The 21,945-nt window shown below is 37.4% G+C and overlaps 1 protein-coding gene across 4 annotated transcripts in view; it reads right to left on the reverse strand.

The window, feature by feature from the left end:
- The window catches only part of CHRM4 (cholinergic receptor muscarinic 4), a 43,397-nt gene that overhangs the window by 15,449 nt on the left and 6,003 nt on the right, over positions 1–21,945 (reverse strand). The window contains exons 2-3 of one of the 4 annotated variants that reach the window (XM_087921442.1): positions 14,708–14,841; positions 11,009–11,152 (exon numbers count right to left, since the gene is read on the reverse strand). The exons of 2 other annotated variants lie outside the window; for them this stretch is intronic. The gene's annotated coding sequence lies outside the window, so the exon portion shown is untranslated. The remainder of the gene's footprint in view (positions 1–11,008; positions 11,153–14,707; positions 14,842–21,945) is intronic. One more of the 4 variants, XM_087921443.1, reaches the window with a different exon arrangement.

The following is a 21,945-nucleotide window of genomic DNA, read 5'->3' on the forward strand; positions in this document are numbered from 1 at the left end:
AACATGACAGTCAAGTCTTGATGCATGGAGCAAGGATCCTATAATGCCTGTACTGAAAAGTCTACAATGGCAGCTAGTTGCTCACCAGGCACAAGGTATGCTGCTGATGTGTAGAGTTTTTAAAAACTTAGCAACTGGTTATCTATGGATTATCTTGCCACCTTTGAATGTGGCCAGTTGACTTAGATCAGCAGGACAACTCTAGTGAAGGTCTCGAATGTGGGAAAGTTTCCTCTTTTGTGAGGTTCCCAGAATGCATTTCCTCCAATGCTCCCAGCACATCTTTAATTGTTAATTGTTTTAATTAATGATTTTAATTTTGGTTTTTATGTTAACTGCAGCAATTTTGTTCAGTCTTATACTCTATTTTTATTGTTATAAGCTGGAAGAAATAAAAAGTCTGGGACTAAATTTAATAATAAATAAAATAAAATTATACCTGCACAAACATGCCACAGTAAGCTTCAGCTGGTGCCATTGGATGGCATTCTTCTTACACCTCCTTATTTCCCTTCCTTCCTTTTTAAGACCACAGAAGTTATCTCTCCAAGTTCTGTGTGGTTATTGAATAGCAATAATTGCACATGTGTGCACGTGCACAAAACCCAAAGAAGTGCTTTAATGCATACAACCCAGGAATAATTCTAGCAGCTCTGGATCTTCCACATTGGAAATAACATTTCTTTTAATATTGCACATGCTGCAGGATATTATGGATGGCTTGTCTCCTAGCATCAAAATCTTTGCTCTGAAAGAAATGTTCTTCTGCACAAGGCCCAATGCACAGCTGGAGAGAGAAATCAACATTTCTAATCCATGCAAACATAATAAATAGAGCTGAGCAGATACTTCTGTATATGAACCAATGCAGTGTGTAATGAGATAATAAACTTTATTGTCTGTCTTTATGCTCTGGGAAAACAGAGCAACAGCTAACAAGATCTATGCTGTCATATGCCAGCAATGGCCTTCTGCCATTTACATTGGCCACATTGGATGGCAAGCAGGGGAATAAATAGGTGGAAATCAGATATGAAAATAAGAATCTTTGGGAACAAGCGTGGAAACATTTTAAGCTCTGTAGTCACACAGTAACCCATCTTAACTCCTTATGTTCCCCTGAAGGGATGAACTATATTCCCAAGCAGTGGAAATGGCTGCAGTAACTATCCAGGAAACTGTAATTTGTCAGCAAAATAAGATAGTTACAAAATTAACAGTTCTGACATAAAACCTATAAATTGGCATTCGTATGGAAAGCTACTTACCAGCTGTATACTCTGATGTAATGCTTATTCCCATGTAAACTTGGAAGCAGGTATAATATCTACTTCTGTGTGTGGGAGCATATACCAGTGGATCTTTTCCAGGATTGCTAATGTCTCCATCTATTTGTTAATCTGTCAGTGCCATCAGTTGTCTTTACAACAGCTATAGTATTTTAATGTTTTGCTCTCTAAGGTAAACTGCTTTAACCTATTATACCTGGCTCCCAAGCAGTTGCTCCATTATGTAGAACCACTGATTGTACAAACTGCCCCCAAGGATTGCGCAGAGGCAGCAATCATTGAAGTGCATCACCTGGAAATTCAGGAGAAGACGCCAAGCTGCCACTTAGCACTTTTAATGCAGCTTGACTGGGTGCTCTTTTAGCATTCAACTTATTTCTTTTTAGCTCTGCATCAGTGCTAAGTGGTGAGCAATTTGAAATTTGCATATGTTTAAATGAGGAGTTAACCTATTCAGCTGTGCAGCTCCCCTTGTCTGTGCCTGAGAAAGAGCTTTGCAGCACTTTTAACTTCTAGTTTTCCATGGAAGGAATTTATCCTCCTCATTTCCCATTCCCTAGCCCAAGGGACACAACCACTGACTTCTGCCACTCTTAATCCCAATTGTGCAACCTGCAAAATCTTTACTGTAATAATGCTTTCCTTAGTCTTAGTCCACACTTGTGATGGAAAGTAGTCTGGATTCTCAAGATGGAGGGGGGTGCATTCCACAGGAGCAAGAGACCACTTAGTTCAGATAGTTTGTGTGAGAAAAAAAGGGTGAAGGCAGCTTCTCCCTAATAGTTCCCAGAGTATATGCTATATTCTCTCTTTAGGTAACAATAAAGAAATCTGCTCTAAAGCATTACAATCTATCTTCCTTCGCTTTTGTCGCTTGACAAAGCTATCCATGATGAACTTATATAATCTCTAAGCGGGTGTTTCTCAATATCAGCAATTTTATGAAGTGTGGACTTCAACTCCCGCAATTCCCCAGCCAGCATTGTGTATGGATTTTTAACTCCCAGAATTCCCTCACCAGAGTAGCTGGGGAATTCTGGGAGTTTGAATCCATGCAACTTTAAGACAGAGGTTGAGAAACATTGTACTAAAGCACAGGTGTCAAACTTACCATGTCACATTGCTGTCATGTAATGTTTCGCAACATTTTTTCCTTTTATGGAACTGGGGTGGGCATGGCCTGTGTGTGATGCATCCGGCCCATGGGCCACCAGTTTGACACACCTTTACTAAAGCAACAGATATCTCTGCACACTTCTCTGATGGTGTGAAACAGGGAAGTGGGGGCCCGGGGAAAAAGAGACTGCATCAACTGTAAATGTTTTCCATTGCCTGGTGGGCATCATTGCCACATCCTAGGCTTTTCATTCCTTCAATTTAAATATATGCTGTAAGTTAAATTTTCAGGTTATTAAAAACTTAATACCACACATATTTAACACACCACACATATTTAAATTCTCTTTTCGTATTAATAGTCAAGTACTGTCTCCCACTTAACTTCCCATATAAACAGCAACAGTCATTTTCCAAAGAAATATCCACCGTTAAAAACCAGTGTAGGAGACTGATGACCCCAAACTCATATTATTTCAATAGTAAGCTCCCTCTCCAAAAGGGTAAGAAATTCTAATTGCGTGTAAAGGTGAAATGTACGTGGTGTAAGATCAGAAGTACTCTTTCATAAGCAACACTGTACATGTTTCATAGGCCCTGACACTAAAAAGAAAGATCAAAGGCTAAACATATTGAATCCCAGCCAAAGCAAGCAGTGAACAAGAAGAACTAAACCCTTATCTAAAGGGTGGGTGGGGAACAGCAGGGGCCAAGAGACTAGAAAAAAAACAGTCAGCAAGCGCTTCATAAAGGCCAGAGACAACATCATCCCAACATTGGAGTTGGCCCCAGAGCCACTATCCTTGTTTGCTGAAACATTCTATAAGAGTGAAGAATCTGAACAAATTAATCCTCTCACAACAATCAGGATTTCAGTGTTTGGAAAGGATGAAAGAAACAGAAGCGAGGAGTGGGAGAGAAAAGGCAGAATCAAAGCAATGGCAGGGTGAAGAGGGAGGGTGAGGAGAAAGAATGATAAACATATATTTATTGTTATTAAGCATTTCCCTAACAAAGAGAGAGAGAGAGAGAGGTTATGCAGTCAAAGATGTAGAGGTAATAGCTTTATCTAATAGTGGTTAATTAGTTACTGAGTCACTGCACTGGGGAGCAACTATTCCAGCTGACTGTTTAGAGTATGAATTTGGGATTTTTACATGCCAATAATAGCACCCTTGGGATATGTTGGATCTGATAGATAGATGGATAGATAGATGAACAGAGATAGACAGACAACAGTCTCCAGCAGTGTAAACAGTGCCTTTGTTTATATAGCTAAAATGAAAATTGGGTTCAGGCTGCTATCCAAGTGTTAATGGATGACAGATAATTTCACTGTTTTTGCTTCAGTTATGTTTCTAATTTTTAGATATAAACTGAATAATCCTAACTGTTCTCTTAAAGGAAGAGATATGATTCCCTATTTATGAGCTTCTGAGTAAATATCAAGCCTCTGTCTTATTTCACCTCAATTTTCTACCTGCAAAATTGGAAGGTACCAACTCTGCTTATTTTTGATGTGTAAACATGATTATGCCCTTCATTTTTGTTATTTTATCTATTAAACATTATGAAGCTGTGTTTCAGGATGGTACCCATCACAGCATTTCGGGCTCAAGCAGTGGCAGTTTAACCTTACTTGCTCTTACGGCTGTCACTTTTGCAACCACAGAAAGTAACTGATCACCTCTTCTCTGGAGAGCTGTCAGAATGTCTGTTCTTTCTGGAATTCCCTGATTGAAATGCCAATAGGTTTGTTAGTCATCAGAAATGTGCTTGTGCAGCTTTGAATTCCCCAGTTTCTATCATCCCTAGGTGATCCAAGAAGCCCCAAAGTATGAATGTGTTTTTTTTTTTTACCAAGGGACAATGTGGGGGATTTTAAAACAAGGAAGCAAGATTAGGTGTTCATTCCCAGGCTGGCCAAGACGGGACTTCAGTGCATACTGCCTCCAAAAGTAGAAAATCAGTGTGCACTTAAATAATTCAAAAAGATATTTATGTGAGGGTTCAAAGCTAGAAGGTTGTAAAAACTGCATTTAGTTTTGGAGTTTACACAGAGGCTACGTAAACATTATTGAAATAAGCTTATTGTGGGGGCTGTCCCTAGGAGTGGTGTGTCACTATAGGAGAACTATAGGAGTCAAGTTTGTGTGTGGTGGCAAAAATCAGAAGGAGTCTATTAATACCTTTTCAAACAAATGCATAAACATCTTTGAGTGACTAGATTGATGTTGAATTTAAATTGGGATGAACAGGAGAGAGAGAGAAAGGAAAAAGAGAAGACAGGGAGGGGTGTAATGGTATGTGGGAATGACCTTGGGAGACAGAGCAAAGAGGGAATGGTGTCAAGGGTATGGTCAAATAAGAGACAGCGTAACCTGCTGCTGGATAGTGGGTGGGGCAAGAGGCTCATAAGGGACCCTTCCTAATTTGTTTGGCTGAAAATAAGATGGAGGGAGAATTGTACTTTCAGACTTGCAAGATAGTTGCCAATCTTGCAGAGCAGACCTTATAGAAAACATAACCAGAGAAACTAATTCTATAGTGTAAATGTTTACACACACACACACACACACACACATACACACAGACACATATTTTAGTGAAAACATTTTAAGCGTTATTAGCATAAAACAGAAAAGCAGTGTATACAATCATAAATAAATACATTTAATTAATGTTCAATTTTCTCCTGGGCTTATTCTCTATTGTTCCCAAAGACAGACAGGACTAAAATGGATAGAAAAGTCAAGGCAACAGATTTTGGTGAAACACTAAGATAAATTTCCAGACAATCAGAGTTATTCAATATCGGAACATAATGCATAAAGAAATGGTGGGTTCTCCTGCCCTGGATACGGTATACAATATATACGTCAGAAATCTTGCAACCTCAACTGAAGATCTTATATTTAGTAGCGGTAGGGCTAATTATTACAAGAGTCTTCTAAAAATGCCTCTGAGTTTTCAGGATATACCAGTTACATAAACCCAGCTAATTAGCATCATTTCTCTGGCCTGCCTAGTCCAGGAAGAAAAATAGATTTATAAGATCTCAGACAAATAATAAGGGGTGTGGGTGTGGGTGTGTGTATCTAATACTCAAAATCACAAACCAGGATCATTTAGATAACAAGGAGAAAACTGAGACCTTTCCATGGGCAACTCCTTCTATTGGGCAAAGGGAGTATTTGCATGCTAGTATTGACCATCTTGGAAAACAATGCCTCAAATAACAGTTATATTCCCTTCCATTATGCTTTCCACAAAATGAAAATATGCATCAATCACCTCCAAACAAGAGAAAACAACAAGACAGATTTGCATAAAAAGTACATATGCAGATTTTGATAAGGACTGTCAATGTTAGAAATACCATAGTTTAAAATTAAATGCAAACCTGTTGCAGAAATTGGAGAATGGATAAGCTGTGTGCCTAATTTCAGGCAATCAAGGCTCCCGCTTTCCCTCTTATGGCTTTATGTAAGGGAACTCTAACAAAAAAATTCCTAGCGATTCCTAGAATTTCATGAAAGTGGGAGGAGAAATCAAGATTGAAAATATGGTAATCCATCAATTAGTTTAGAAGAGTCCATTAATACATAGTCTAGTCTATCTCATAAATCAAGTATGAAGGCAAAATGGCGGGAAAAACCACTCATTCTTGGTATTCTTAAGAACAGATTGCAAATGATATCAAATAGGGAAGTTATAAGATACAATTCCCCTTTGAAGACATCTATGAACAAAGGAAGTCTTTCTATATGTTGCAACTAATAAAAACACAGGCACCAATTAGAATCAAGGAACAGCTATCTACCTTAGTAATAACCCAATATGGCCTGTAGATCATAGAAAATGTTTTAGGGTCTATTTCACACAAACTTTTAATATTATCCCATAAATGATAGCAATGTTATAATATAATGTAGTTCTCTTGAAGTAATATTGTAATCCAGTGGAATCAAGATTTACATGTAAGAAGTCTGTATTCAAAGAAGCAATTACTTAAATTATACTAAATTATTTCATATATCTTCAAATAGGTCTATTCTAGACCTTTCAGAAAACTTTAGCAGAGAAATGTCCCAGGAATATATGGAAGACATACATCAATACCATAGTTCCAGCTCACTTTAAAACAGCTTGACTGAGAAGCACATTTTGCAGATTTCAAGTATCCAAAGCCAACCAATATATGGTTGCTTTTGTGCCTTTCTGCTAACCCAGGGTTCAGCAACCTGCGGCTGTGGAGCCACATGTGGCTCTTTCATCCCTCTGCTGCGACTCCTCACCGCTCAATAAAAGGAAAAAGGATGCCATGCTAGGAGAAGACACTATGGTAGGGGAACCAGACTTCCAGTCAGCAAAGGAAAAAGGATGGCACACTAGGGAGGAGGAGGAGAGGGGGGTGTTCCGGTTAGGACCTTTGTGGCTCTTTGAGTGTTTAAGGTGCTAAACAGTTGCTCTTTCTGTTACAATCCAGTAATAATAGCAATGACGAAACTGCTTCAGAATAAAAATTGCTGTTGTTTTAAGTTGTTTTTGTCCTGGATTTTCCATCCAGGACAAATACAACTTCAGAAGAATACTTTGTGTAAGGCTCCATAATTGGGCAACAGAGAAAGTAATGGTTAAAACTCTTTCTCACATGCTACAATCCTAATGTTAAACTCTTCCTCCCTTTTGGGGGTCTGTCTGTCTCTCTCTGATACATACACACACAATATGATTCTGCATTTAATCCAGTTCATACTTTTTGCACTTTGGAGGCACTTATATTCAAAAGTTATTTTCCCTGAGGGGATGGAAACCACCAATTCAACAATATTGTTGGCATTTTATGTACCTATTTACATAAATTTGGATCAGGTTAGATTATGTAAAACTGGATTAACAATACTAATCATTTCCATTAGCAGCTGCAGGAACATTATCAGTATCTGGAAATTTTTAAAGACAATGCTGCTTATTCGGTAATGACATCTTGGGTGTCTCATGGGTGGAATATTTTATACTTAATTGATACTTCACATTACATTTTTTAAAATTAAGCTGCCACTTTGAGCTTGTTGTTACAAGGATTTTGATAATGGGCTGGAGCACAATGCAGGAGTCAGTTTTCATAATATGTTTCATCCTCTAATGTGCATGAAGTGATAATAAAATCTCAAGGGTCCCTATGCATGTGTGAAGTGCCCTTTCTTCCCCCATAAAGCCAGCTCTATACCTATTAGACTAGGGGGAAAGGGTTTGAAAGTACAGACTCAGCTTTCAATTAGTTAGAGCTAAGGCACTGCTTTGCTAGAAATGAAACACTTCCTCCCATCTTTTCCAAACCATCAGAATGTGATCAGTTTAATATTCATAAATGCTAATATTAAGCATTTACACTACAGACAATGTATGTGTCCAAGTACTCTTTATGATAGATTTCTCAATTTTAATAAGAGCACTTTTTAGAATTGAGTGTTTACATATATTAAATGGTGTCAAGCCACAGAACAGATAACATTATAAGAGGATACCTACTAAATTAAAGTAACCAATATTCCATCTAGCTTAGCATCCATATCTCAAAGTGTTTAACAAAATGTTCTTAGGAAACCTACTTAGGAGACATTATGTCTATAAATGGAATTATATTGTATTATATATTTCAATCTGTTCTAACTATCTTTAGATAGATCTGCAGGAATATATTCTTTTTGTAACCTAAAGTCATTTTGACTTGGAAAAATACTAAGTCATTGTTAGCTTCTTGAACCCTTAAACTGAATGATGAATTACTTTGTTTAGATGCTCAATACACAGTCCATGCTCCATTTGTCTTCAAGGATCAGACATTGTCTGAAGTAGGGCAAAAACATGAATTATAAACATAGACTTCTACTAGTAACTTTTTCTCTGCCTTGCTAAATGAACCAAAAATGCTGTAATATGTGACTATGAGCAAACTATAATACAAAATTGTTAATCATAACATGTGTGCTGGATTCCATATTGCCATCTGAAGCACTTGAGGTTAATCCTTGTTGAGAACCCTCCAGACGTATCATTGTTTGGATAACTATAATCTGCTTTCTAGTTTAGGATTTTCTGTGTGTCTATTAACTGGTGGATCTGTACTGTCTACTTCTTCTATCATCTAAATGTGAAATTATTAGGAAGATGAAGTTAATCTTCAAATAAAATTTTGCTTAGTTACACATGCAATTCACATCAAAGATAAAAATTACTTGTCATGATCCAAATTACATTATGTGGATTAGTGGGGGTAGGGTGGGAAGTTTATTTCTCATAAATATGTGGAGTGTATAATCAGTCAAGTTTCTCTTTGGGGAATGACATATTTTGAAATTCAAGACTGTAGTGAAGAATAGATGTTAAGCTTTCCAATTAGCTGAAAGCTTTATGTTTCAAAGTTCTTATTGCCTGGCTATTGTAAGTACACTTTTTGGAGGGGTCTTTTTCTATTACTGTAGCCCAGTGTTTTTGAACCCTGGATGGAGAATTCTGGGAAAAGAAGCTAACACATCTTAAAGTTGCCAAGGTTGAAAAAACACTGTTATAACATATATCAATAAAATATAGTTCCAGTCAAACTTATGAAGCCCATATTCTGACCAGGATTGACTAGCCTGGATTCACCACTAACTACCCATGCCACTACCCTCAAGAGCATCTGAAGTTCCCAGGGCAGCGTCATGTGGAGCTAAGAACAGTATTCTGACTGAGCAATGACATGGGCATAAGTGAACACCTTCAGTGCAATCTATTCCAGGTAAAACCATGACTAGCAAACCAACTGAAGCTTTGTAAAAGCCCTCCCAGTCACAATCTCCATTTGTTTTTTTAACATGAGCCATGAAGCCAGGAGGACACCAGATTGTCAATTTATTCCTCCTGGGAGGGGAGTCAAAGATGATACAGGTCTATCAGCAGTCAAAGATGATACAGGTAGTCCTCATTTACTGACCACAATTTGGACTGGCAAGATAGTTATTAAGTGAAGAGATACTAATTATGCATATGATCCTAGTTCAGCTTTTCTTTGCATTATGCCTCTTTATTGGTATTTGCCACCTCTCTCTACCTCAAGAGTGTTTTGATCACAACTGGGATCCAACTTCCAGTCCTCTCTCTGGCCACTTTTGTTAGCTGGGTAGAGGGGAAATTTAATCCACATTTGGTAGATGTAAGATCACTGTGGGGTCTGTCTACTTTCCATAGGCTTAAAAATCTCCCACATAACAACTGAAGATGTCATCACTATCTTCTTAATAGTTTCTGCCCTTCCAGCTTCCAACTCAGAGGGAACGAGAATGATTTTATCCATCAAATGGATGGATTTGAGAGATTCACATCCAGGTTTGCTTCAAACAAGAAGAAATATTTTTGTGAAACAGGAGTCTGACAAGATTTACCCAAACTTTTATGTAAGAAGGATGTGCCCCTGATAAGAATACCTCTTATGTTTTTCAGTGATCATATATGGTACATTGTATATGCACGGTATATTTATACTGTGACATTGAAACCTGTTATTTTTTGAATAAAGGAAATGTTTGCATCTGTTTGAAGTGTATTTAGCGGGGTGGGGTGGCAGGGTGTTGCACATTAACTAGCTTCCTAAATAACCTTTAACATATAAACAAGAATAATTACTCATTAACTTAATGATATGTTTCTTTCAAATCCATCATTTTTATTTCTTTGCTTTCTCTAAATAAAACCTTCTTTGAAGAACATTCTTGAATTAGCATTATGAGTTTTGCAGCTCTCAACTTAGTCAAAGCTGCTTGATCTTCCTTTAAGTGCTTAGTTCTTTACAGCAGCTAACCAGCACATTTTTGTTTGGAATAAATATTGAAATTGGAAAGTTTCTGTGACAAGGCAGGAAAAAGCACTGACTTTGAATCTTTCTGAGTATTCCTCTTAGTGCAAAATCAGGAAGCTTTTTTCTGACTGCCCTATTTCTATAGAGATACTTAAAGATCAGCCCACAAACAAGAAGAATAAGAAGAAATGTGCATGTCTCACAAGTTGAACTCCTAACCTATGGCAGGAACTTTCCGAGGGTTAATCAGAGAGCATGGTTATCATATAAGCAAGATTATATTATATTCAACAAGGAAATTCAGAATACAAAAGAATACAATTTCTTAAAAGAAGGGATTTGAGGACTACTTTTCTTCAAATCTTGCAACAAACTTTTGCATAAAATGTGCATGAAGCCAATATATGCATATTTCAAATACAATCCTGATAAAATGCACATAAGTCATGAGAAGGATTGAGCTCTTGCTTCCATTGTTTTAAAAGGAACATCCCTTTAAAGGGTCCATCCAAAATAGTATTAATGTTATACTACACAGAATCTTGCAATAGTTGCATGTGTCTGGATAGGTCACATACTCTTCTCATACGCATCTTCCTTGGAAATAGTAAAAAAAAATTCACAGATAAATTTTAACGAATATGTTTTATGATATACCTATCAGCAAACAATTATTCATTTTTCCACAGCAACATATTTATTGCCTGCATCAAAAGCAAGATAACACCCACACCCACATCCACATTCCCATTCTACATACTGAAATAAACTTGGACTGGCACTTTAATTTTTTTCTCGGTCTTGGGAAATGACAGGATCACTGACTGTAGCAGAAAGCATCCAACCTTTGAAGGAGGTCCAGAACAAGCTGTGCAGTATATATTCTCCATTCTTCAACAATGGTCTTTACAAAACTTTGTCTAGGGAGCTGTTGTTGCCTCTTCATCACCATCCAATGTACTTGTTTTATTCTGCTCAAAAATAGAAAATTGTCCTCTTGTTTCCAAGTAACAGAACAATGTATAGTTAATACCTGTAGGAGCTATCAGATTGTTTGACAAAATACTGTTGTCCTTTAGTTAGCACGTTCAGGTAATGAAAACTGTAGAAAGAGTATCTGTAAAGCTAGTCTACAGAATCTGTAGTCAAACAGGCAATGTATATGACTTACGTATGCAGCATACCATACAGATTTGATACTTCATTGAAGAGTCAACCTTTGAGCATTTGCAATGGAAATCTGCCATTGTTTCATAAGAAGTCCCATGCTTTGCATTAAAAAGGTCCTAGAGTTCCGCTTTTAGCAACTCCAGTTAAACTAATCTCAAGCAGTAGGGCTGGGAAACATCACTAAATGAGATATTAAAAATTCCTGGTCAATACAGATCAATGGCTTGATTTCATACAAAACTAATTCAATTATTTGTAAATAAAATGTGTAGTGGCTAAGACAGTAGACTGGAACTGTGGAGATCCATGTTCAAGTCCATCCTCAGATATAGAAGCTCATGGGGTGACTTTGGACTCTCTTATATAAGCCTGCCTGGAGCTTTTCTGTAGGAAAAAACTGGAGAAGGGTATTGTAGAGTACACCACCTTGACTTCCTGAAGAAAAGATGGGATATAAATCTAACAAATACAACAGTAATAATAAGCATGATTATGTTCAAATCCACTGCCAGCTGATTACATTTTTTTCAAGAGAGGAGTCAAAAAGGTTAAAATAGTGACTATGATCATGTGACTGAAGCCTTGTCTCTTTTTATGTAATGCCCTTTTAAAAGGGCATGGCTTTAAAATGATAATGGCTGCCATTTTCTAGAATTTGGTTAAGCCTCTGGACCAGATAAGGGCAAAACTTCCCATGTCCAATCTACCGCACCCACAGCCATTTCTTGCGTTTTTAAGTTATCAATTATATCACAATTTGCTTGGCACTCAGAAGGATGTCAGACTTAGGCAGGAACACCCACAGCCATTTCAAGACTATTCATCATCATCTATCCTCTTGTTTTTTGTATCTGATGGAAACTGATAATTCAATTATTGCTAATATCCTATTATTTAGCATATTTATATAGCCACCCATCTCACAAACACATGACTCTGAATGGCATAAAACACAACCACTAAAAACTCTATAACAATCTAAAACCAGTCCAAAGAAAATAAACATAACTATGTGTATATAGTTTATAACTCTCCTATGCAGAGTATTCCTCAGGAACCTAGCCATATGGAAAGATTTAATTAGATATGTAAGTAAATATACCCTGTGCATATTTATTCAGAAATAAATCCTATGGGTAGTAGTGGATCTTAGGCCTAAAAAGTAATTTTCTTAGGATTGGAATTTCAATGAAATGAAGTTTCTGTATACATGACACACCTGATTCAGCTTTGCAACTTATATTAGATAACATGATAACCTACAATATGGCTAGTATCAAGTAACTGACATTAACCTCTGTGCTTGTTTTAAGTTTTGGACAGCTGCAGTTTTGGCGCTGCAGTAAAAACAGCTAAGGGAAAAGAAAAGTTAACAGGTGAAGTATCCTCATTTTGAAGATGCTCCTTTCTCCCTTTTTTTTCCTTGGGAGACTGAAAGGAGATCACCATGATTTGGGGAATTGAGCTTACAAGCAAAAAATTGCAATTAAGATTCTCTTTCTTAGATATTTATGGAAATTCTGTTCAGATTTGGATATCACCATTGGCCATATTATGGGTTACTCTGTTGAGTGAACTGCATCATAATCTGAAACTATCCAGGCTTTTCAAGAGCTAATTCTAAATGAATAACTAAAAGCTATTGTTTGAGCAAATGGGTATAGCTACCATCGCCTGGTGAGCTACTGCATTCTGCACTAGCCAGGTCTGCTTCTAAGAGATGCTGAAGGCATGACAGTTTAATCAATGGGTTTCATCGAGGCATAAACATGAAATGCTTGATATGTTTTTCACCCTCTGGAACCAACCAGCCATCCTTCTAGAGGGAGAATTTCTTCTAGCTGTTTGTTGAGATATAAAAAAATATATCATGACAGAATCCAGTTAAGTGTTGGGACACAAAGTGCTTCTGGTTAATTAATTGCTTAACTTTTTTAAAAAGGTGGATGCTATAAGAACATTAAACCTGATCGTTAAAAAAGCAACAAAAATTCTTTTGCCCCTATAGACCAGCTGTTCTCACCCCAGCTAGAATGATGGGAGTATACCACACTGTAAGAACTAGTTTGGGAAAGGCTGATTTAGAGCCAGTAAAAACTAAAAATATCTTATCCCATGTTACCCTCAGCTAATAGGCAAAAGAGTTAAATGCCAAATTGCAATATTGCTTCTTTTTATCACAAAAAGCAATAACGATGAATTTATTTGCAACTGCAAAAAAACAAAAAGCTGGCTATTGCAGGTTGCACTGTAAGATTCCTGAGAATTTGGGAGAGGTAGTGAATCGTGGTTTAGCTCTTCTCTGTTTCACAATAATTGGTTCTGTCTTAGTCCTTATTATAGCATATACAATACTAGCATTTTTCTTTTTAACACAGGAGGTCAGCTCTTTGCGTGGAAATATAGCAGTGCTACGTCCAATAACCTGGTTAAGTTCAATGAACAGCAGTTTATGTCTAAGCTATAGCTTTCCAACGTTTAACAGAACCTTTATGGATTTTCAAGGGATTTGGATGTCAGCTAAATCATCAGTAGAGAACACCATTAACTACAGTAATTAAATAGTCTTGTGAACAGAAAGGAACATGCCAATTAAAATTGCATCAGATTGGATTCTCTGGTATGTTAGCTAAAAGGAGTGTTTTCTCTTTTTTGCTGTGCTGTATTTGAGCTCTTTTCTAAGTTTCAGCAATTTCTTGTATGTGTGATTTGAAAATCAAGCTAGCTATTTAATTATATGCTTTGTAGGCAGTTAATCTTTATTCCAAAATATTAAAGCTACAATTGCTTCCTGATTATGTTGATTGCAGCTATGCTGCTGATAGGTCAAAGCAAGGATTGGGCCAGTAAGCAGAACACAGGGTGCAAAAAGAGAACCAGTTTATTAGGGGCAAGTGCAAGATTCTGTCAGGACATTTCTCCTTAGCTCTCTCCTTGTTTCCACCCATTGCTTCTTGTCCTGCCCTCAAGTGCTTTGGAGAATAGCTTGACTCCCTCTTCTTTGTGGCAGCCCCTTTCAAAGAGTTCTAGACTGAGTGAACATGTACCCTACTCAATATTTGCAGGGTGTCAAGAGGACAAATCCATGCCAGGGGATTACTGTATTTGAATAAGACAGAGAAGTATATCCCTCTATATAAAAGTGTTGTGACTCCGGAATTGGAATCTGTTCCGTTGGCAGATGTGAGCTCAAGCGAAGAAGATATGGCAGTGAATTATGAGCCGGCACTGCTGAGTGATTTGGATAGTAGCTAGGATGAGGAAATGGATTTAACTAGGAGAGACGAACCTGATTTAATAGAGATGTCAGGACCTTCGACCTCCTCTGATTCTTCTCCTCTGGCTGAGCAACAGCCGGGAATAGCTAACCAGGAACACATGTGAGAGTTTTCCAGTGAAGAAGAGAACTTGGAAAGATCCTGGCTGGATGTAAGAAGTAGACAAAGATTGAGATGTCAATCTCAATTGGGAAGGAGGCGTCGAGCCAGTGACTAATTAAGGAGATTAACACACCCCTTAGAGGATAAAAGGAAACAGCTTGGCTGGTGAACTTTGCCAGAAGCAAAGTGATTTATGGGAGTGAACACATGAAGAGAACTCTTAGAGGCATTGGGATTTATAGCCACGTCAGGATTGCCGGACAGAGTTTGGATTTATTGCTGAGGACTGAAAATACTTCAGCAGTCCTCTTGTGAGGGTTTGCTTTTTGGTTTGTGATATTTCTGGAACTGCTTTATTTCGTTTTGCTCATCTGCAATTAAAGGGGAGACATAACATAAAAGTATAATTAAATCATAATTATTTTAATGTGATTTTATTGCTATGAATTAGCATATACAATTTCCCCCTTTTTCTTGGGGGATGTGCGAATGGCCTTCCTACTTGGATCCAATACTAAAGGGGTGGTCAGCAGAATCACCATTTTTCCCATGATCCTGTGAACGTAAGACCACCCAAAAGACAGATGTTTTTTAAGTTAAGATTGCTTCTCTTTGTTCATCAACTATTACTACAAAACTAGACAGAAATATATAACTACATCAAAACAGTTTTAGCTCAAAGGAATGGTAGTTCAAATGATCAAACAGTTCAAAAATTTAAAAGAGGAAAAAAGAAAAAAAAACCAGGAATAAATTATCATCGGATTTTTATTCATATCCAGCACTAATTCAAATAAGTACAAGATTACTTTAAATACAAGCCCATTAACTTTACAGTAATTAATGTTGTCCCAGGTTTACTGTGCACATAGATCCAGGCCATCAAAAGAATTTGTCTTAAAATAAGATTTTAATCCTAAATTAAATGATTTATAACAGGGAAAGCTGAAACTGCTGGTATGCTGAAAGAGTTCAGAGGAGAAAGTACAATAGTTGAGAACATAGATAACAGAGACAATTATCACAACTATATATTATGTGACAGTTGTGGACCAAGAGGTCCTGTTCATGATCGCTCATGCATCATTCACTTCCTATGTTGATTACTGCAAATGACCTATAAAGTTCTTTGTGGCATTGAATCAGCTATTTGATGGACTTCCTTTTTCTCCAATCACATCAAGTCTGGGACAAGCCTGCTTTGGGTCCCATTAGTTGGGGACTGTCATCTGATGGGATTCCGGAAAACATCCTTTTCTGTTGTGGCCCTCACACTTTGGAACATCCTCCTCCCAGAGATCACACTGTCCCCAACCCTGCTGGCATTCTGTAAGATCCTGAGAACATGGTTTTGCAATACGGCATAGGGAGAGCCAATGCAGTGGCTGTATTTATTATTATTAATAGGTGTTAGAATACCTTGGCTAGGGATTTTGTTCAGGGATGGGATTCAAATTTCTTAACAACTGATTCTGTGGGCGTGCCCTAATTTGTGGGTGTGGCTTGGTTGTCATGTGGCTGGGTGGGCATGGCTTGCTGACTGGGCATGGCTTGGTGGTCATGTGACTGACTGGGCATGGCTTGTATGTAAATATTATAAATATGTAAATATTGTATTTTTTATTAAAAAAAGAGCAACTTTTACCCAAAATCAGGCAAAGCAGGCAGGCAGATTGAATTGCTCACAGAATCACAGATTCACTTAGAGATCTATGATTCTGCAATCTGCTACCTAAATCTGCACTGAAAAATAGAAGCTTCAGTCCTAAGGAAGGTTCAGCTCTGCTTTTAGATTAGCTAGAAAGCAAGGAATCCAGTGATTTCCTGCTTTCTAGATAATCTAAATCTCCTGGCACAGCAGAACAGCCGATAGTCAGGGGAAAAAAGGAAAAATAGCAACTTACCAAACCCAGGCAAGTTTGATGGCGCGCGTGCCAAGTAAGGAGTGAGTGGGTTTGGTGGGGAGGGGCAGGGCCAGCCAGTGGCACAATTTGCCAGTTCTCCAAACTGGGCAGAATCATAACTGGTTCTATAGAATCCCACCAGGTAGAATCCCACTCCTGATTTTGTTATATGGTTTTTATATTGTTTTTATTGTTAATCATATAATGTTTTGGTTTTTCATATTGTGTTTGTTTCTGAGCCACCAGACTCATATATTTGACATGGGTAGCTGTATATGTTGAAACAATAAATAAATATAACCTGTCTTGAGGGCTTCCATTTACAAATGTTATCTGGGCAATTTGAATCTATAGCATAATCCCTGTGAGAGAGAAAATTTAATCCTATCTATGAAGACCCCTAAATAAAACGGATCTTCATATTTGGGGGCAATAAAGTTTTAAACAATAGCAAAAGTGCAACTCAGTAAAAATTCAAAACAATTTTGTAATCAAAGAACATTTGGGATGAATTAAATTTCTCCACGGATACACACAATCTGATTGATCCAAAGTGGGCCATTGCGGAAAAAATAAGAGACGGCAGACAGCTGCATGCCACATATTAACATATTATGCAGTTTGCATCTCAGGCAGAAGTCTTACACATTGCTTGCTCCCAAGTCTTTCTGAACTGAAATATTAAGGATTGAACTCAGGGGCTCCTGCCTGCAAAGCATATACTTGATCCGTGGACCATAGGCCCATAGACATGGAAGTTGATGGTATAGATATTATTCACAAGATGGAAGAGAAAGAAGCCCAAGAGACTTGTGAACCAATTTCCAGTATATCCAGATAAGAGATACTTTATTAATGGAAGGGTAAGAAAAGTCTTGGATTGCAAGATTGGTCTACCATTTATTCATTGTTGACTGTGATTAGCTGGATGGATCCCATGTCTTTTTCATAAAACTTTAAAAGTATTCCAGTCACCTTTGCTTCTCAAAAATAGGTTTCAGGACTGTTCCGAAGAACATGCTCCACTTTTCTGTATGTGGCACACAATGACCACTTTGAAATGTTGCCATTCAGCAACATTTCAACAGCAGAATTTCATAGTATTAGTAGACCCTAGGAGAATATAGACCTGAGAGCAGCAGTAAAATCCAAGCATGGGAAAATCAGTCCTAATGCTATGGCATCTATGGCATTATTCATCCTTAACTGCTGTGAAAAGCTCATCTGAGAAGAAAATAACAACAATATCCTTATAAAGTTCTATATGAGAGCCAATTTGGTGTTGTGAGTAAAGCCACTAGACTGGAAACTATATTACGAATCTTAGTCTAGACTTAAACAAGAAGTCAGTTGGGTGATTTTGGACTCTCAGCCCTAAGAAGAAAATACTAACGACGAACCACTGATATGTTGCCAGTAATCAAAACTGATTTGAAAGCATAAAAAAAGTTTTATCTAAAGGACCTGGGGATTTTCAGGTCAGTGAAAATCATGGCTACATTACTTTGGGTGCAAGAATCCATATGACCACTAGAGTTTTCTGTATATCTTTTTTGCCACCTAGGAGTCAAATAGATTTTTGTAGTCCGAGAATGAAAGCCCTAGTGAAAATTGTTTTAAATATACACCTTTTTGAAGTACATTTACTTGCTACTAACCTTCATGTTGACTAACAGTCTCATCGCATGGTTTGAGGTAACATTATGTAAACCATAGAAAAAGAAATACACGAGAAAAGAACAGGAAATATAACTTCTGCACGGACTCTACTGTCTCTCCAAACCCTTCTATCCCTGCAAAGCATTTTTTAACTATATATACAGTGTTTTTTGTTATTTAAACTTGTAATCTGCCTAAATATGTTTTGCTTCACTTTGCATTAGAAAGCAGATCTTGAACAGGAGGAAACAGAGTAGGCAGCCATTTGAGATCTGTCTGAAAGTTCACCACAGCCAACTCATCATGAAACTCATCATAGCCAACTCACCAATGGACAACTTGCTGCAGCCAACTCACCATGGGACAACTCACCATGGGACAACTCACCATGGAACAATTCACCACGGGTCAAGAGTTATACTAATATCAAAGAAATGGTACACCAAAATAATTAAAAAACTGATGCAAAAGGAGGAACACAATGAAGTGTGAATGACAAAATTAAAATATTTTTTATTTATTTTAAATAATTAAATTGAATTGTTAAAATTGTCCTGTGCTGAGTTGTCCTGTGGCGAGTTAGCTGTGGTGAATTGTCCACAGTGAGTTGGCCATGGTGAGCTGGATGTGGTGAGATGGCTGCAGTTGTTGACTATGATGAGTTGTCCCATTCCGATTTGAGATGCTGATGAACACAATGTAACTTCTGCTGTGGTGCTAGATTTAATTGCCTTACCTTTTTTCTTGTTGTGCCCACCTTGATCTCCTCACCTCCTCCCACCAGCATTATCCGTGGTAAAGGTCTGTGCACAGGACAAGAGATAATTGCCATACATATTCTGGCTGAGAATCATGGGCAGAAACCCACAAAGTGATACAAAAAAAAAAAAAACTTCTTTCAAGCTCAGCCAATGGACTATCCTAATGTACGGGAACAAATAGCAAAACATGTTCTAGTGAAGCAATAGGGAAAGGAATTAATCTAGTAAATTAAAGGTTCAGAAGCCACCTAACCAAAGGGATCATTAGAGCCAAGCAACATTCACTACAGGAGAAGGCAAATAAATTACTATGGCTGGACTCACAACTAATTAATGCATGAGCTAATTGAATAGCATAACATTGTAGTACTTCAGCCAATGTTTCAAAATGCCACATTCAGAAAACAAAGTGAATTATGTCTAGAAATATTGGTGTTGATTTTAAAAGTCTCCCGGAGGAAAATCTCAAGAAAGCCAAAATAACAAAGAAATTTACAGATTTTAACAAAATTTATTATTTTATAAAGTTTTGGTTTTGATTTTAAGTTGATTTTAAGTTCTTTGTTAGCATCCCATGTTCTGTAAATTGAAAATAAAACAACTACATCTTTTCTTTTTCTAAAAGGTTTTTCCTTCTTTAAATGGCTGCTCAACTACAACATCTGTCCCAGCTGTTGTCCTCACTGCAACCCCATCAAAACAGATTAATTCCTCATGTCAATAAAGTAGAAGTACTGCATGGGACTGCATGTTTCCATGAATTATGATTTCCCACAATGTTTTGGTTGTGGCTTTCTTCCATGAATGTCTATGGGAAAAGATTGTTCTGGTCCCAGCTGGATGCTAATTCTGGAACACTAATTTCACCAACTATAGCCCAACAACATCATATAGTGGTTAAGGAAATTGGCTAAGCTGTCATCCTTACCAAGTAGATGAGACAGGAAATATGATCACCTAATTCTGCTTTATTGTAAAGCTACATTAACAGAATCTTGCAAGTCTGAGAGTACAATTCTCCTACTATCTTCTTTACAGTCTTACAAACTCAGGAGAATCTCTTCTAAGCCTCTCACCCTGTCAACTATAGAGCTGCAGGCGATGCTGTCTCTTATTTGACCATTTCCTGGGCAGCATCTCTTTGCTAGTCTCCCAAGGCCTTTTCCACATACCATAAGTACAATTGTACAATTCCCTATTACTGGAACAATCCTATCAGGTTGCACCAATATCCTGGCATAAACAATGTTGCTCCTTAATATGGCCATCTCAAAATTTGTTGTTGTCTGAGGCAAAAGGCAAGATGCCCTCACCATTTCTAGAAATGACAGCAATAAGATCCTGCACTGTACCTGAGACCAGCAATCTTGAAAGGACACATGATACATTCAACTACATCCTCCTGCATCTGCGTCGTGTTCCTCAATTTCAGAATTTACTGCTTGAAGCATGTGCTTTATCTAATTACAGGGCTCACCCTAGCCTGAATATTGATACAGAGATTTTGCCTCAGATGATAGGGAGCAACTAGCCAATGAAATATTGTTATTTTTCTATTCCTTCTGCCCCATGTAAACATCCTAACCATTAAGATCTCCTATTTAAATACCATATAATGGGACATTCTGTGAGATTCAAGATTGCTATTTTCAGATTGAACAGCTTTGAAACAATTAAACTAGATATATGCATGCCAAGGGGAAAAAACTTGGTTTTTTTCCATCAAAGGTTTATGTTGTGGAGCAACTAATTAGAAGAGCTCCTCCATAAAGCTAAGATAAACTACCTTGCCCGGCCCTAGCTGACACCATTATCATCTTGCTTTTTTGGTTACTTGATATTATAATCCAATATTTTTTTCTTATGGCTAATAATCTTTATGGGTAGCTTATAAGCTTTGCAGTAGTGTGCATAAATTGCAGCAGGTGTACAGTTTGGAGGCAACACTGAGACAAATGAAATGGGAAGCCCTCTGTTAATGCTATTTAGTGTTTTTGTGGCTGAGCTGAGACTGGGAATTTAGATTTTCCAAAGTTATATTCGGTATTCATAACTAATACATTATACCAACCCTGCCTCAAGTTGCAACTGTCAAGTCCTTATTGCAAGCAACTGACAGCCCCACCTTACTGAGTCAAGTCAAGCAATGACTGAAAACTCATTATCCAGCTAAATACACAGACCAATGCTGGATAACTGAAAGGGCTGAGAATACCTCCCATTTCTTAGACTTTGATTTCAGACATCTATTTTTTCAGCAGCCTGTAAAACATCAACTTTTTCTTATACATATTAGCCAGCTTTTCATAAACCAGCATTTCTGTGAACATCTTACTTGTGTTTGAAAAGTGACAGTGCATGTTTGAATTTTACAATCTCTCTCTCTCTCTCTCTCTCTTTCTGTCACACACTTGCGCGCACGCACATGCACATACACCTGCACCCTTGTAGTGCAGGTAATGTACATAACTTGGAAAGTGATCTGCAACTCAGTTTTTAACTTTGCATTTCAAAGAAACAAATTACTAGCAAGCTCCAGCTTTCCCTTTCTTGTCAATAAAATCTCACAAATGAAGATATTCAGATACAGTATCTTAACTAAAAAATGAATAGACTCTAGCAGGCAGCTTGATTTTATTTGAAAAAAGTGTAATGATTTTGTAAGAAAGTATATGAATGATTAATCTCTTTATTTAGATAATGAAAAACTACGAAAATAAAATAAAATTCATCCAGTGGAGTCAGTATATGATTAAACTAAGAAAACCTATTTAAGTATATTGTATTAATATCATTATCCTAGAGTCTGTCTCCAATGTAATA

This window comes from Pseudonaja textilis, chromosome 1 (genome assembly GCF_049901715.1).
Source record: "Pseudonaja textilis isolate UNSWEBS1 chromosome 1, rPseTex1.2, whole genome shotgun sequence".
NCBI classification, from domain to species: Eukaryota; Metazoa; Chordata; class Lepidosauria; order Squamata; family Elapidae; genus Pseudonaja; species Pseudonaja textilis.